This window comes from Ambystoma mexicanum, chromosome 7q (genome assembly GCF_040938575.1).
Source record: "Ambystoma mexicanum isolate Mex_15411 chromosome 7q, UKY_AmexF1_1, whole genome shotgun sequence".
In the NCBI taxonomy this organism is placed as follows: Eukaryota; Metazoa; Chordata; class Amphibia; order Caudata; family Ambystomatidae; genus Ambystoma; species Ambystoma mexicanum.
The window spans coordinates 786,544,913-786,561,447 of NC_090941.1; positions in this window are offsets into that span (position 1 = coordinate 786,544,913).

The following is a 16,535-nucleotide window of genomic DNA, read 5'->3' on the forward strand; positions in this document are numbered from 1 at the left end:
ATATAGTCAAACAAAATTGCCTGCACACTCTATGTTCAAATCTCAAACAATAATACTTGAACAATTACATATTTTTATTTATTTTTTTATTTATTTATTTACTTACATTTATATAGGACAAGCAGCCCATGACATTGAGGCACTATTACTTGGAAGAGCTTAGTTACAGGAATAATGGTATTCAGTGGTACATTATGAATTTCACAAGACATAGTAAAGATATTTTGTTTGCTACAGTTAGTCATTGCAATACAATTTGTTCATTAAGAACATATCATATGTATTCAACTGGTGCGACGTATCTTATGTAAATAAGATAGTTTTAATGGTTTTGAGGAAGGCGCTGAGGATTTCAATTGAAAAAATCAATGTCTAAATTAAAAACAGTGCTATATACAAACAGAATTACTAATTTATTTCTTTTACAATTGCAGTGAAGACCATTCTCCTGAAAAGAAGCAACCCAATTTGAAGTACAAAGAACAACTAAGAAGTAACCTGTTCATTTTAGAAAAAAAGGAAGTAGAATATCACCATAATATTTGTATTATTACTCAAACACACTGTAAGGTTAATTCATGCTATTTCTGTGCCTAAAAATAGAGATTCTGCACCATTCTGTCCAAAAATCCCCATGTCTTAAACAGCGATTTACAGCCAGAATGGCCCACAAATTCCTATTTTTCGAGACACAAATTACCCAACTCAACCGCTACATTTTAGATGTTATAGAACAAACAACTGTTTTAACTGTATAACATTAGATATAGTATTTATACTTCTCCACACCACTAGCTTACTTTTTTTCTGTCATCTGAACCCCAGTTTAGTAACACATTAATTCAAGAATTCCCATCCCTACTAGTTGTAGTTCCCAATGCACAATCACACACCATTACATATATCTTTATCATCTTACTCAAACACTCATGCACACAGCACACATACATTGCAGAACACCACAACCCATACCTTCTTTATTTTTTTCAACAGACCCTAAAGAATGCCTACCAAAAATCAAGTCCGTAGAAAGCAACGCAGAAGTAGAGCAAATGAAAATAAAAGTGTCCAACATAAGCATCCATCTCTAGCACAATGTGTAAAAAAAGTTGAAACAAAACAGCTAATACAGCCATTTAGGGAAACAAAAGAAGTTTCAAGTACAAAAACTTTGCCTCCTCTATCAAAATGTAAACCAAACCAAAAACAATTAGTAGAAAATCAGCTATCACTACAGATAAAACTGCTTCTTTAAATCTTGATATAGTTCAAAGTAAGCGTACCAAGAAAAGTATTTTAGCCAAAATGTTCCGTCACAAAGTCCTTCAAAATCTTATAAAAACAGGAGAGAAACCAGGTTCAACGCTTAAAACCTATCGTATGAAATTAATCTTAGAAGCGTTGATAGACAGTGCAATTCTTGTCAAAAGAAAGTTATTTATTTTAGTGTTAAACAAAATGAAACCACTAACAAAACTAATAACTAAATTACAAAAAAGACTTCTCAATAAATTAAATGTCAACAGAAAGAACTTCTTAAGTATCTGTGGAGGTGAATGGAGTCACACTACTAGCACAGAACCATATTTTAATGAAGAAGCGTACAAAAAAAAGCAAACAAATACAATTGCCATACATAGCAGTGGTCGAGGTTATGAAAAAGTTAATAATACCATAATGGAACAAGAAGTACTCCTTACAAAAATATGTACTGAAAACTTAGAATTACCCCTCCATTCAACTGAATCAGAACGTCTAGTGTACAAATGGCCATGCACGTCAATGTGTAACATTCCCAAACAATTTTTCAAGTCTTTACGCCAATTCCTCAATCAATATGTGAAAAGCAAAGACAAAATCAAAATTAAACTACTGCAAAATATGGATACCTGTCCAGTACGCAAGTACACAGGACTACAAGGACATTCATTGGCCTGCATTACAGGACCTACTTGCAAAACCGCCTTCCATGATATCAAAAGGATATCAACCCCACAGGTTTAGCTGCTTACAACATAGGTGGTGTCACTTTACACCGATTACTACTCCTGCCAGTAGAACACGAAAACAAATTAGACTATTACAAACTTTCTACAGAAGCTGCAATGGAACTACGCAGAGTATTGAAACAAATGCAAATGCTTCTAATAGATGAAGTGAGCATGGTGTCCATTGGCTTTGATTCACCTCAGATTACAAGAAGTACTCAAAACAAACTATGAAGAGCTCTTTGCAGGAAAACACATTATTGTTTTCGGAGATCTTCTTCAATTGACACCAGTAAAAGGTGAGCCTATTTTTAAAACATTAGGACACAAACTCTGCCGTAAAACTGTTGGCAGCATTGGAAATGTCAACCTTTGGCAACATTTCCAATACAGAGAATTAACAGAAAACATGTGGCAATCTGCAGATCTCACTTATGCCAACATCTTAAAAAGTATTTGAGTTGGTGTACTTTCTAAAGAAGCAGAAGCAATATTGAAAACCCGCACATTCATGCACTTTATGGTGATAATGCATGTGCTACAGATGTTATGGAACAATTAGCCCACAAAAATGTCAATTGTATGGCCTTAATGCCAACTCTTGCAAGCTGTTTCAAATTCAATTAAATAATGTTAAGTAAAGAAATGCAACCAATAATGGAAATTAGCGCCACAGACAAACTAGATGTACATGGTATGACACTACCCATGTGTGACCAAGCCACAACAAGACTAAATAGTTTAGAAAAATCAATCTCAAACACAGGAGGATTGGAAAAGATATTAAAATTATCCTTAAATTGCAGAGTAATGCTTAAACATAACCTTGACGTGGACCAAGGACTAGTTAATGGAGCACTGGGTACAGTTGTTGGCTTTCAAACATACCCACGTGACAACAAAATTCAGTTTGTCAATATTCTCTTCGACAAACTTTCAGAAGTAAAAAGGATAGGACGCTCAACAGCTCGATTCCTTCTCTTCAAAGACATGTATATACGCAGAGAACAATTTTCTCTAACTCCTGCATACGCAGTCACCATTCATAAATCACAAGGTCTTACCCTAGACAAAGCAATGATAGACATTGGTAACACAGTCTTTAAAGAAGGCATGAGCTACGCAGCACTATCACGCTTATGTACACTTGACGGTGTATTTCTAATCAACTTTGATGCAAGTAAAGTAAACGCTGTTATTTCTTGCATTTTAGAATACAATAGACTTCGCTCACTATACACCCCCCATCTAAACACATATTCTGTACCACAAAAAGTAAAACGTTGTAAAAGAAAACTAAATCAAACAGAAATGCAACCGGATGTCACTGCAAATCCTCCAAAGAGAGTAAAAGAAACTAAAACTTCATCAAGTACCACAAACATAAAAGAACCCACCAGGGAAAGTAAACCAGGTACTTCATCAAAGAAGGAAGACAAACTAAAAAAAATCAATCAGATACAGAACTACCTGGTCCATTTAAACTCTCAAATATAGTTGGAGTAAGTTGCTACACAAATGTAGCAATGAATATTCTATTTCAATTGCCACCAATTGTTGACAACATTTACTTACACAGTACAGACCAATTGTGTTTGCAAATGTTAGTACTTCACAGAAATGCAACAAACAATCCTGATAACACGTATAGTGTTTGTGCAATAAGACAACAATTGGACTACTGTGCTGAAATGGTTAAATTCACTATAAACTCACAGGAAGATCCACAAGAATGTCTAATGTACTTACTACAAGTACTGGAAAATAAAAACATACCTATAAATGAAATCTTCCAGATTTCATACATGTGGAAACATACATGTACTCTCTGCAACAATGTGACACAAGAAGAAATCCCCAATGAACGCTTCATATATATATATATATATATATATATATATATATATATATATATATATATATATATATATCAATACCTAATTGTGAATCCATTCCATTTCAGCAACTTCTACAAAATGCAAACCATGGTAGATTATGTACTACCTGCAATTCGGATAATCGCTCCACGTTAGTAATACAAACACAGAGTAAATACGTAATACTAATGCTTCTACGTTACAATGCAGATGGTACCAAAAACAACTGCAAGCTGACTGGATTCACCCATGGTCAAATATCACTTGGTAAGAAAACCTTCACAACAATAGGTATAATCTACCACGCAGTAGCCACAACCAATTCAGGGCACTACACTGCATATATAAAAAAGAAGTGTGGATGGTTTGAATGTAATGATAGTACCATTACTCTAAAGCAGAGATTACCAGCAAATCTTACAAACGCTTATTTAATGTTCTTAAAACCAAAATTTGATAACTAAACTGTACTTAAACTTTAAGTAAACTTACAGTAAAAAAATATAAACTGTTAGAATATTCCAAAAGCTACCTAACTGCCCAAAGATTCTACAACAAGTAATCAGATAAATGAATACCACTAAATTAGAGCAAAAAATAGACAGTTAGAATACGCCAATTGGTATCTAACTGTCCCAAAATTTAACAATATCCAAACAGATAAATCAATACCACTAAAATATATCAAAAAATAGACAGTTATAATACGCGTACTGGTATCTAACTGCTCCAAAATTTTACAATATCCAAACAAATAAATAATAGTTACTGCTCCAAAAAACTGCAACAAGCCAATGTATAAAGCATTAGCCAGAAACAACAAGTGAACACAGAAAACAAACAAACATCCAACATGAATTTTTTTTTCTCCCACAGACCCAATGATTTTAGCAACAAACACAGAAACTGAGCAGCAAATTGCACAGTACTCTGGTTTGTAATCTACTAAATATGAGGGTCCAAAAAAAGAAAATTGTTGATTATACAATGCAATAAGTCATTACAAAATACTGATACTAGCATGCTATTTTCTTTTATCACAGAAATGAACAAGAAATACATGTACTCCAGTTACTAAACAAACAGTAAGTATATTATAATAAGTACAACCATCGCAGCATATCACACCCATAGTGGCTTATAACTTTGTTCCTTATAAATTTGTTTTTGACTCAAAGTTATAAGCAACTATGAGTGTGATATGCTGTGTTTGTTGTGGCCAGGGCATAGAGGCTTGGGTGCATGGCCGAGTGTTCTTAGAACACATTCAACTTGCCAGAGAACAATACGGACAGCGTCCTCAGGACACCCCCATTTTGTTTATTTACGAACATTTCAGAACACCGCGAGTGTTCTTAGAACACATTCAACTTCCCATCGAACAATACGGACAGCGTCCTCAGGACACCCCCATTTTGTTTATTTATGAACATTTCAGGACACCACAAGTGTTCTTAGAACACATTCCACTTCCCATCGAACAATACGGACAGCGCCCTCAGGACACCCCCATTTTGGTTTATTTACAAACATTTCAGGACACCATGAGTGCTCTTAGAACATTCAACTTGCCAGAGTGAAAGGGGCCCCTAGGGGACCCTGACATCTATGGAAACAAGGCGGGTCACCACACACGATAGAGACGCCAGACACGAGGTTGTATTCCCAAAGCTAGGGTTTTATTGCAAAGCAAAAGTCTCAGTTGGCCAACTCGGTCTCACGCCCCGCGACGTGTATCTCTAGACCTCGATGGACGCAAGAGAGTGTATTACGTACATCAGTTGCATATATACAAAATGCATATCAAACAATCAGCTATGGCATGTATAACACCCCTCTTCATTGGGTTTCTTTGAACTTGGTGTGATGATGGACATCTCCGACCACTATGACACCTTCAAACATCTATTCAAGTAACAATTTGCCATTTGTGAGTGCGTAGGCATCTTTCGTTTATTGAATAGAACATGGCGCTTCTGTTCTTGGAAGCGAACTACATACAGAGGGAGTTGCATTCCAGACCTTGCTATCTATCAGGTGCTATTCGTGTCCTGGGAGGCGACATGCTCTTAGCGGGCTCAGCAAAGGGGGGCCGTTAGAAAAGCATAATTCAAGCCTTTAGCAGTATTATTCTAACATATTCTACCATATAACGAGACTGGCTGGCAGCTGTGAAATGATTAAATGCCCTGCGGCTCTGCTTCAAGGCTACATTAAGGAGGGAGCCGGGCATTCTTCCTGGCGCTGCCTACATTTGTGTTTCAGCGAAACTCTTGTTATCCTCTCGGCCCTGTGGCCTTGTCCTTTTCATATACAGACATCAATGTTCCACAGTCGAGCAGTCTAAGCGTAAAATATACTCCGAAGCAATAGGGACAGAAAGCAATGACAATGGTTAGAAAACAAAATGGCGATTCTTGTTACATCAAAATGGCCGTTCATTGGAAAACTCAAAAACCTATATTCTGTCGTATCGTGCATGAGACGGTTTGCCCACGGCCACCAAAATGCGTTTGCGGTCTCAAATTAGATTTCTAGACTGACAAACCCTCCTTTGGCCGTATGCCAAACGTCTCATCTATTTATTGAAACCTCCTCTAGTGATGATGAATCTGAAGTACTTATGTCTGAGTCGTGCATGCTATCGTGGTCATCATTGTCTTCATTAATATCTATTGCCATCAACTCTTTCATTACTCTCATCTCATTTGGGTCTGGGCTAGTTCGATCATGAGGTTGTTTTTTCTTTGTTATCATTTGCATGCATCCTTCCGTACATCCCTTAGTTACCTCTGCACAAACTATGGGTAAACAATGTATACAAAAACAACCCGTTAGGAATATTCCGAACACCACTACTAATATTGAGATCAGCTTCCATCCCCAAGATCATAGTGTTCCCCAAAACCAAGATCCTATTTCCCAGCTCCCTTCTCCCGTGGGGAGTTCAGAGCTTAGAACGTGCATTTTCTTTATTGCTTCAAAGATCGTGGGGGAATAGTCATCGACATAAACGCAACATGCTGATCCCACTATTATGCAAATACCCCCACGATCAACCAGGATTACATCGAGAGCCATTCTATTTTGCAGCGTCATTAACCTGATTCCTCTTTCTTCCAACGGCATATTAAATAATACATCTGTTGTTGTGTTTATTGTATTCTTTAGGATTCTGGACAGTTGCCTTATATTATAGGAGTTCACTATCTGTCCTAAGAATGGAATGAATGATTTCGCTACATCAGTTGCTATTAAAACATCTTTGTCAGTCCTCTTGACTCTAGTTCTGGATAATCTGGCCATGACTGCTGTTTCCAAGACGAATACTCCTGGGAACAATAGCCCGAGATAACATGTACCTCCCCAGTTTCTGGGCAACCAAGGGTATGCTTTCTCTCCACATATAAAATAAACTGGATCACCTACGTATACTGGTTCTATTTCCCATTTTAGTACCACTGTATTCATACAACCAGTATATGTTCCGACTGAAAAAGATCCTTTCTTTTTTAGGCAAAAAGGGACAGTTCTTGGGCTATAATTCACCGTGTAAGATGGGGTAATCGCATCTTTGTTCCCTTCTGTTCTTACACGAAACATCATTACAGATGTTTTTTCTGGCGGGGACAATCTATCTTGTCTATTTTGTCGTGTTATCTTTCGTGTGCTTTTCCTCGTGGGCTCTGGGGCTATTACTTGTGCTTTATGGAAAATGGAACAACCCACAGGCTTCATTATTATCTCCTCAAACTCATTCATGTTGGTTCTGTCTAATTGACCCGTATTACTCTTATTCCACTTCCCATAGAACATTGCACCTAAAGTTGCACTACATGCAGAACTTAATGGTAATGGCTGCACATACCACCCTATTCCTTTCCCGGCATGCTGTGGTAAATGGGCACATACCCAGCAGTTTGTTCTCTTCAGGATTGCATGTGTCATGTTCATTATCAGTAGTAAGGTGTTATTCGTAAAACCTTCCCTCTGTTTTTCTTCCATTGGGGGTAGGGTATAAGTGATCACCACTTTCAGTAGTGGATATATTAATTATTGGTATAAACATTTCTAATGGGTGTATTGTTTCTACCCACCATAATATTAGGGCTGTCGATATTGGTGCTACCACGCTCATAAAGTACATTATTATCGTTAGTGTTAGCATACAATTTGTTTTACCATGCGTTTTTCTTAAACTTATAGTCTTTATGACTGACTCATTTTCAGCAGTGGTGGTGCAGGAGGAGGCTGGAACCGGTCCCGGCATGTTTCTCGTCGTCCTTCTTCTTCCTTATCACAGTTCGTTGTGGATATCTCTCTTCATCGCGTTTGCTCTGATGTCTATAAGTTCAATGGATTTCTCACAATTCAGTTTTGCCTGTCCTTTTTTTTTTTTAGCCTGGATTCGATTATTCGTTTTTAGGCGAGATCACTTGTCCCTTCTTATACTGCTCAGAGGACCTTTGATCAGTTTTCGCCTCCGTATCATGTGCGCCCAGCTTGTCCGCTCGGGTTCCGGAAACATGTACTGTTAATCAATTATCTCACTTGTCATAGTACCATGTGCGCCCAGCTTGTCCGCTCTGGTTCCGGGCACATGTACTTTTATGATCGCACCGAGGAGCCGCGAGTCTTGAATTGTCCGACTTGCACAATTCTCACGCTTCTCTCCTCTACACCCCTGGTTCCTTCTCCGTCCATGAGCTGAACCAGAGGTTGACATACACACCAAAAGAAAAGGAATGCAGATCACTTTGTCTTCCGAGGCCGCAGGTTGTATCGCCTTGCTCCTGGTATCGTATGATCCGTGAACTGTCCCGGTGCACTTTCAGATTCAGGCTTGAAGTCAGCCTGTGGCGCTTCTGCAGGTGCTGGTGTGCGCCGCGCCAATGATGCAGATTCGGTCTTTGGCGTGCTGGCAAGTGCTGGTGGGCGCAAAAGGGGTACACGATTTGGTTTTGCTGGTATCTGCATGGCAGATTTCACGTCGGTCAGCAGTGATGTCAATTCTGCTGGGCAACGTTGGGGCACTCTTTTCCCTTCCCCCTCTTTGGCAATCGTCTCAGGCTTTGTTTTGAGTTTCACTTCACGTTTTGGCAGATCAGGTGGCAGCACACTGGCAACAGTTTCTTTCGTTTCTGCGACCGCTGTCTCTTTCCGGTCATCGGTGTCAGGCAAGACTTTTAGTGCAGTTGGAATCTTTTTGACATGGGTGGCATGGATCCACGACTTCCTTCCATCCACCCGTATTGCCGCCTGCGTCGCCAAAAGTACTTGATGGGGCCTGCGCCACCTGGGTGTCAATGATGACTTTCTTTCGAAGTTTTTTAGCAGCACCCAGTCTCCTGGCACCAGCGCGTGCCCCGGACCGGTATACCGCACGGGTAATGCCTCCTGCACCTGCTGATGAATCAAACGCAATTTCTGCATTAAAAGACCTCAATAAGTACTAAGCACAGGATGTTCTATCTCACTGAGTCGTTTTGGCTGAGGTGCGCACCATACATTTGCCGGCCTCCCCATTATGATCTCGTATGGGGAGAGCCCAGTTTTAGCCTGTACAGACGTACGCATGCATAATAGTGCTATTGGTAATGCATCCACCCAACTCAACTTGCTTCCCGCACAAAACTTGCTAATCTTTGATTTAAGAATCCCGTTGTGCCTCTCCACAAGACCGGCAGAACTCGGATGCCTTGAACTATGGAATCTCTTATCAATCTGGAGACCTGCACATATCTGTAACACCACTGCACCCACAAAATGTGGTCCATTATCGGACCATAGGACACGGGGCAAGCCAAATCTGGAAAAATACTCCTTCAACATTACTTTTGCCGTAGTCATCGCTGTGCAGTCTTTCAAAGGATATGCCTCCACCCACTTACTGAATGCACAGATTACCACCAAGACGTATTTTTAATTTTGGCACCTTTCCACCTCTATGAAATCAAAATGAACTACCTCAAACGGCATGGAGGGCGGGCCAAAACTGCCTGTTGGTGTCACTGTTCCCTTTCCTACATTGTGTTGTAAACACGTGATACAGTTCTGCACCAACCTCTCTGCATTCTTTTTTATGTTTGCATTCTGCCATACTGTAGAAAGGTGCTGTATCATTTTCTTGGCACAGATGTGCATAGGGCTGTGGGCCATTGTGACCATTGCAGTCACATATGAATTTGGCAACATCCAGTTTCTAGTTCCCTTGTCCACCCAACAACCCTCCAAATCCAATTCAGCAGATCCCTCTGCCCATCCCTGTATTTCATCGGCTGTAGCCTCGGCCTGCATTTCTTTGACAGTCGCAACTCAATCTTCTATCATACAGGGTACTTCCTCTGTCTGAACCGTCATCATCTTGGTATTCAAATCAGTGGCAGTTTGTTTCGCAATCCTGTCTGCAAACGCGTTTCCCTCTCCCATTTTGCATGCTACCTTTTTATGTGCCCCGCATTTCACTATTGCTAGGCGCTTTAGAAATGTGAGTGCAGACAGCAATCGTACAATCAAAGGGCCATGTTGAATTCTGGCACCATGTGATGTCAGAAACCCTCTCTCAGCCCAGAGTCATCCAAAGTTATGAACCACTCCAAACGTGTACTGACTATCAGTATATATATTCACATTCAAATTTTCAGAAATCTCGCAGGCTCTAGTTACTGCTATTATTTCTGCGGCTTGTGCTGAATTATAGGGGATTCTTTAACTCTCTACAACACTCACCAGGGTAGTGATAGCGTATGCGGCAGTTGTCGTGCCATCTGGTAATTTAAATCATGAGCCGTCACAAAATAACTCTCCATCCAGCTCTTTCTGTGGAATATCACTTAACTCAACACTCCCCTTGGTTTCTTCCTCAGTGACCATTAAGCAATCGTGGGGGGGTGATTCATTTTTCCCAATTTCTTTTATGGTTAATGGCATTAATTCTGCAGGATTCAAAGCGCTACACCTCATAATTTGGATATGGGGCACGAACAAGATAATCTCATATCTTGTCAATCTAGCAGAGGTGAGGTGTTGCGTCTGTGTCCTATTTAATAGAACGTCTATGGCATGTGGCACCATCAGAATTAAAGTGTGCCCCAATACCATCCCTCCGTTTGTTTCACTGACGCAGCAGCCGCCGCGACAGATCGCAAAAATCGTGGTAGTGCGCGCGCTACAGGGTCCAGCGCAGAAGAAAAATAGCTGCACGGCCTATTTCTTCCACCTTGTTCCTGTGTCAAAACTGCCAATGCACATCCTTCACTTTTACACACAAATAGTCTGAAAATGTTCTTATAGTTCGGCGTACCCAAAACTGGAGCCGAGCATAATGCAGTTTTCAATCCATCAAATGCTCACTGACATTCCTCATCCCACTGCAAAGGCATAACCGCATCTTTTCTAGTCAAATTCACTAATGGTTTCACAATCAACGCAAAATTACCAATCCATTGTCGGCAATATGAAGCCATGCCTATTATGGCTCTGACTCCTTTTCGTGTCTTTGGAATAGGCATACAAGAAATACTTTCTATGCGTTCTGATGTTAGTCTTCTCCCTCCTTTCGAAAGTAGGTAGCCCAAGTAAACTACCTCCTTTCGATTATACTGAAATTTCTTCAAACTAGCTTTATGGCCATGTGCCACTAGGTGTGACAGTAGTAATACAGTGCTTTCTTTACAAATCTCCTCTGTGTCTGCAGCTAGCAATAAATCGTCTATGTATTGCAAAAGTACACAACCCACAGGTAATTCCAGCATGTCTAGTTGTTCTTTTAATGCTCTACTGTAAATACTTGGACTTTCCGTATAACCTTACGGAATCCGCGTAAATGTAAATGATCGTCCTCCTAATGTGAATGCGAACAAGTATCTACTGTCCTTGTCCACTGGAATACTAAAGAATGCGTTCTTCAAATCTATTACACTAAAATATTCTGCTGAAACAGGTATCATTGTCAATATTGTAGTGATGTCTGGCACAAGAGGAAATTGCAGATGTACTACTTTATTCAATGCGCGTAGATCAATTATGAAACGGTATGGTACCTCATTACCTCCTTTTTTATAAACCGGAAGGATCGGGCTGTTACATTTACTGCCTGTGATTTCCTCTATTACCCCTAATTTCACCAAATCAGTAACAATACTCTTCAATCCTTTCTCACTTTCAACCGAAATTTTGTATTGGGGTATTCGCGGTAGGGTAACACCTTCTTTTAAAATAATCTTTACTGGCTCTATCTTTAAACATCCCACATCGTTGTCATGCATTGCCCATATACAGGTTGGTACTTTACTTAGTTCCCCTGGTAACGATTCGGACATGAATTCTGACACAGGAGCATCGTGTGGCCATATCGTTAGAAACACTCTGTCTGCCGTGCAATGTATAACAGAACCTAGTTTTTCCAACAAATTTAATCCCAACAAATTTTCTCCACAATTTTCTGTTAGAAGGAAAGGACAATGTTCGGTAAATGGTCCTATGGTAACTGGGACTGGTTTGGACACTGGGTTTATGACTGGTGTACCTGCGAACCCTACAGAAATATTCTTTTGCCCTGACAGTGGTATATTCGGAACCAAGTGATGGTCTATTGAACACTTCTGTGCTCCTGTATCTACAAGAAAGCGGTGTTCCCCATTCCCGACTCTCATTTCTACGTAGGGTCCTCTCTGATTCACGGGAATAGACACTGGTTCCGACCCCTGTCCTGGACTGTCCTATTGGGGAAATAACACATCGTCCGATGTGTAATCATTACTATTACTGTAATACGTGTTTGGCTGTGTATCGAAAACATTTCCACTCTTCCCTCTATTTCCCCACTCTGATTTCCATATTGTTGATTTTGCTGTCCCTGACTCTGGTTTGGGGCATTTTGGTTTTGGCCTTGGTTTTGATTACCTCCATTATTATGATGCTGCTGCATACTATTCCTATTTGGTCCATTCGCTCCTGGGTGTCCTCTGTGCTGTCTCCTCTGACCAGACCCATTTCTATTCTGTAGATGCGGGCATTGCGCTCGCCAATGTCCTTCCTCTTTACAATATGCACACTGATTCGGCCCCACTGTTCCCCCATGCATATTCAAACTACTCCTTACTTGTGCGTTCCCTCGCCCTCTATTATGTCCTACTACTTGCTGCATTAATACCCTTGTCTTTAGATTTACCCTATCCCTCTCTTCTTTTTTTTTTCCTGCCGTCACTCTGCGCTCATAATATTGGGCCACATGCAGTACTTCGCCCAACGTTTTTTCTGATGTCATTATTAGATCCTGAATTGGAAGTTTTAACCCCCTCACATATTTGTCAACGAATAACCTCTTCCCTGCTTCTGAACCCACATCCTGCCCGCTGAAGTCTGTGAATACTTCTTCAAATCTATTAAAATAATCTGTAGCCAACTCATCTTTGCCTTGTACACATGCAGTCAATTTGTCCCATTGGATTCTTTTCTCTGGAACAATTGTTTTTAACTTCTGTACTATACGTGCTGGTAATGCCGCCAGGTTCGGTCCTGGTGTTCCTCCAACCGCTTTATTTCTATCCTCCATCATCAAATCCGCCCATGTGGCGCCAAAGGCAGTTGTGTCATCTACCTTTCTTATTTGTTTCCATATATCTGCTGGCAGGATCACCGGGAATATTAGGTCTATATCACCCATGGTAAGCACGGATGAGTGTAGGCAGGACTCTACTTCCTTGTAAAACCCTGCAGGATTCTTTCTTATATCCGGAATCGTCTGCTTTATGTTGTTCACCTCTTGTCTGGAAAAGGGGACATGCACGTATTGGGCGGTGTAATGGGCTGGTGTTACCTGCGCCGCTACATTGCCCGCTGCGGGAACCTCCACTTTGGGCACAAAGGTAGGTGGGACCTCTCTCATAGGAAATGCCCCCCTTACCGTCCCTCTCCCTTCTCTTAGATGCAACAATATTCCCAGATCCAATGATAGGGCTGTTTCTCCTGTCCCTCGTTCTAATGCTCTCCTATATACTGCCATTATTTCAGGCTGGCTGACCTTATCGTTTTTTATATCTTTATCTAATAAATGTTCAACCATCGATTGTAGCGCTTTTCTTTTCATAGGCATGGAATATTCATCAAATATCTCGTGTATCTCCATTGTGGGAATACTAGGATCTGACATCCATCTAGACGCTTCTCGCATACATACTTTTAACTTGTCGCCCCTTTGTACTGATGACATCGAATGTCGTCGCTGTATATATGGCTCTACAGTTTCCTTTCGGGTGCAGTAAACATTTCGGCATAGTCATTATATAATTCATCTTTAAGCTCAAAAAGTCTATACACATGTTCTCTCACTTCTTCATCCCTCTCCCTACAGCGTGCTAATGCATTCAAATCTAACAATCGCTGCGGTGGTAATTTCCCAAATAGCTGTTTCCATTTCTCCACTAAATATTCACCCATGCATTCCAACACTACCTGTTTTTCGTTGCTTCTACGAAAGTCTTATATTGAAGCCAATGTTGCCGTCCCATCATTCCCGTCTATATACATCTCTGCCTGTTGCTGCAATTCCACCTTCCTTTCTTGCTGATTGTGCTGCGGGTTACCCTCGTGCACTGCCGTTGGTCAGTCCCGCCTCTTGCCCCCGTGGTTTCAACTTCAACCCCGGGAGGAACGGACGGTACCGAGTCTGTGTCTAAGGCGGGAGGTGCGGATGGGACAATGGGAACAGCGAGTGTCTGTTGTGGGCCTGGTTGGCTAGTAGGAAGTGTTACGTGCGCGGTCTGTGGCTGTGGGAGGGCTTGAGCTACCAGAGGGGGAGCTTGAGCTACCGGAGGGGGAGCTTGAGCTACGGGCGGGGTCTGGGCAATAGCTACTGACGTATCTGGTCTTACTTCTGATCTTGGGCCTTGTTTTGTATGGGTCAATATATTTTCTATCAATTCATCTGTCATGTGTAATTCTCGTTGTGGGTATATCTTTTCTATATTCAACTGGTCACGCCTACCTGCCCTTCTTAGACTCTCAGTCCACTCATCCTCTTCTTTTTCTTCCGCTACCTCACCTTTTGATTTATGCCTGCGCGCATGCTTTGCTCTGCTTTTAAATCGGAGCATTGCTTCCTTTCTCCAGTCTTTAATAGTTTCAAATGCTGCAGGACGCGCTTTCTTTCTTATCAACACCCTTTCTAAGTTATCTATCCTCGCCATCTCAAAACTACCATTAATCGGCCACTGATGGTCTTGTTGCTTTCTGGTTTGCCTATGCCAAGTCTCACAGAATATTATCGCACCCACTCCATACTTCACATACATCTCATACGCCGGTGTTCCCCCAGGTGGTACAATTTGGCCATTTTCCAAAGATTGTCTACCACAGCGGAAAACCCCGCTAAGGTGGACAATACCCCAGGCATGTTTCAACCTTCCCCTTGGTTAATCAACCTTACCTAGGGTGTTTGATTTTGCAAAGTCAAATCTCATCCAATATCTGGATGCTTTAAATCGGGGAATGACTCACCTGATAAATCAAGTCGTCTATATACTGACGCACCAAAAGGACGTTGTGTCTGCGTTTCTTGGCTTCTACCTCATTTCGGGACCCTCGCCTCCTTGTTCTCTAGCCAGGCACGTCGATAAGGGATCAGATGTGTGCAGATCTGCAAAGGAGTCTCTCATCACTTTTACAGGGTGCCACGAACACCTCTTGATCCCGGCTCGATCGTCCCGTCCTCGCCGTTCTCTGCCTTTCTCAATTACAACGTTACGCGAAGGAACAAGTGGGGGAGAGTCCCTATTTGGGCGCCATCTTGAAAGGGGCCCCTAGGGGACCCTGACGTCTATGGAAACAAGGCGGGTCACCACACACGATAGAGACGCCAGATACGAGGTTGTATTCCCAAAGCTAGGGTTTTATTGCAAAGCAAAAGTCTCAGTTGGCCAACTCGGTCTCACGCCCCGCGACGTGTATCTCTAGACCTCGAGGGACGCAAGAGAGTGAATTACGTACATCAGTTACATATATACAAAATGCATATCAAACAATCAGCTATGACATGTATAACACCCCTCTTCATTGGGTTTCTTTGAACTTGGTGTGATGATGGACATCTCCGACCACTATGACACCTTCAAACATCGATTCTAGTAACAATTTGCAATTTGTGAGTGCGTAGGCATCTTTTGGTTATTGAATAGAACATGGCGCTTCTGTTCTTGGAAGCGAACTACATACAGAGGGAGTTGCATTCCAGACCTTGCTATCTATCAGGTGCTATTCGTGTCCTGGGAGCCGACATGCTCTTAGCGGGCTCAGCAAAGGGGGGCCGTTAGAAAAGCATAATTCAAGCCTTTAGCAGTATTATTCTAACATATTCTACCATATAACGAGACTGGCTGGCAGCTGTGAAATGATTAAATGCCCTGCGGCTCTGCTTCAAGGCTACATTAAGGAGGGAGCCGGGCATTCTTCCTGGCGCTGCCTATGTTTGTGTTTCAGCAAAACTCTTGTTATCCTCTCGGCCATGTGGCCTTGTCCTTTTCATATACAGACAACAATGTTCCACAGTTGAGCAGTCTAAGCGGAAAAAATACTGCGAACCAATAGGAACAGAAAGCAATGAGCAATGGTTAGAAAACAAAATGGCGATTCTTGTTACATCAAAATGGCCGTTCTGTCAATCTGAAAAATG